Source organism: Diabrotica virgifera, chromosome 1 (genome assembly GCF_917563875.1).
Source record: "Diabrotica virgifera virgifera chromosome 1, PGI_DIABVI_V3a".
NCBI lineage: Eukaryota > Metazoa > Arthropoda > Insecta > Coleoptera > Chrysomelidae > Diabrotica > Diabrotica virgifera.
In genome coordinates, this window is record NC_065443.1 from 179,000,730 (window position 1) to 179,003,119 (window position 2,390).

Sequence of the window (2,390 nt, forward strand, 5' to 3'; positions counted from 1 at the left end):
AAAATATACAGTTCATCAATAAGTTGTATGACAACAGCAATGAACTTTGAAATCTTTTGAAAGCTTACAACTACAGTTTATTGAGGAAACTATTGCAACATGTACTAGGAAGTACAATTGGAAATACCACGATTTGGCAATTTATTTAGGTTGCAAAAGGTTCAGTGGAATTTAATAATTAAAATATTACTCGATATATATTTTCCCAATGTTTCAATTATGCACGGTGAAACTATAAAAGTTTAAGATGTTAAGAATAATGTGGGATTACAGATTAAGGGATTAATTTGAAATTGAACAACGATGAAGTCTCTTTTCAGAAGTGACGTTCCTTCTAGTCTCCTAATTATCCTCTCTCTACAATCCAATGGAACAGATTCATCCGCTCAAATGGTGGTTCAGTTGACATAGTATGGCCCGATTTTTAAGTCAGTGCGCTTCACGTGAGACATTCTCTCATCGCGCGACCACCGTGTATATTATTTAGCATTATTCTATATTGTAGCATTATTATATTTTGTATTTGCAATATGAATCGTACAAAGATAATTTTTGAACTTGCCTTGTTGCAGGACAATAAAATAAAGGTACTAGCATAAATTTGAAATTTACATATATTGAAATATTAAAATAGATATTTTATCTACATTTTTATTAAAATGTTCAAGCGCATCAACAGTGACGTTGTGTAAAGCTAATAATAACTTTTTTAAGTTTTAAATCTATTTTGAAAATTTTATTTAATAAAAAAAGGCAAAAGTTGGATCATCATCATAATAATCCAGCCTTGTGCATCCAAAGTTGAACATAGGCCTCCCCTAATTTCTTCCAGTTTTGTCGATCTGGGCTTTCTGCAACCAATTCCCAGCAATCCTTTTGATGTCGTCTGTCCATCGTGTAGGTGGTATACCTCTAGAAGACAGAAGAAGTAGAAGTCTACCTAGAAGACAGAAGAAGTAGAGGTAGACCACCTAAAAGTTATATGTGAGATAAAATCTCACGCGTGACCACTGACGTAAAAGCCAACTTAGCGACCAATGCCGGGTTAAGAACAAGAAAACTCGAGGCCTTCGAGATGTAATGTTACAGACGAAAGGTAAGAATTTTATGGGTGGATCATGTGACAAATGTTGAAGTCCTACGTCGAATGGGCAAGAAATGTGAAATTATTAACACAATCAAAGAGCGCAAATTAGAATATCGTGGACATGTTATGAGGAATGAACAGATATATGGCTAGTTACAACTCATTCTTCAGGGCAAAGAATTTGGAAACAGCGGACCAGGGAGAAGAATATCTTAGCTTCAAAACCTGAGAAAGTGGTTCAATACATCTGCAATCGGACAATTCCGAATAGCAGCAAGCAAAGTTAGAATAGCCATGCTGATCGCCAATATCCGAAACGGGCACCGTAAGAAGAAATTAAGGTCATGCTATGCTCAATTTGAATCATTTATGGCAAAATCGGGTGTAAGTCATCTTCAACTATTTGTATGTTAATTTTTTTTCTCTTTGGTTTTGAAACGTGCTGTGGGAAAATTTTTGAGCTTTTTGAGCAGTCAAATATGCATGAAGGAAATGAGTCTCTTTTCTTTCAGTAATAAATATTTTCGTTGACTTGCCTGTGAATTAGTGCGCTTTGACGTACACTGAACACCTGAATCTAATAACTTCAGAAGGCTGGAGTTTCAGAATAATAGTTTTTCAGACCTAGGTCCCCTGGACTTTTTTAATCTACGCATTGAGAACTATCATTGACCGAACTTTCGTTAAATTTGACCGGGCCACTTTTCCATAAGAAGAGTTTTCCATAAGGGTAGAGATGAAAATTCGCGAAAATAGAGTTGTAGACATAAGGTTTTGACGATATTTCCAAAACAATCTTGTAAATAGGTTGCCTGTTTTCTGATATTGCTAATTAGTCCTAATTTTTTATTAACTTGTATACTTTATGTTAAAAATCAGCAATTTATATAAAAAAATTTGTTACCTGGTAAAGTTTTACATAATATTTTAGAATTTTTTGGACAGAGCTTTTGAAAAAAACTTCAAAAATTTTCAGAACTGAGGCAATTGTACTCATATTGTACCCACTCGATTCAATATTTGTACCCCATTCCACATTGCACATTAACAATCAAGCTCTGTGATGCAATATTTCATTATGATTAACAAGTATTGATGAATTGATAAATATTAATGATTATGGGATATGATAGAATTATAGTATATTAATGATTATAGAATATAGCTATTGTTTATAGGATATTCTGTTCCATATTTAACTGCGGTACTATGCTCATGTCTAAATATAATTTTATAAATATAAATATAAATCATAAAATGATGTAGAATAAAATATTTCTAACTCATATCTTATTATTTTCAG

General features: G+C 32.8%; 1 protein-coding gene across 3 annotated transcripts in view; it reads left to right on the top strand.

Moving 5' to 3' along the window:
- The window catches only part of LOC126878907 (retinoic acid receptor RXR-alpha-B), a 281,711-nt gene that overhangs the window by 250,878 nt on the left and 28,443 nt on the right, over positions 1-2,390 (top strand). The window lies entirely within an intron of this gene.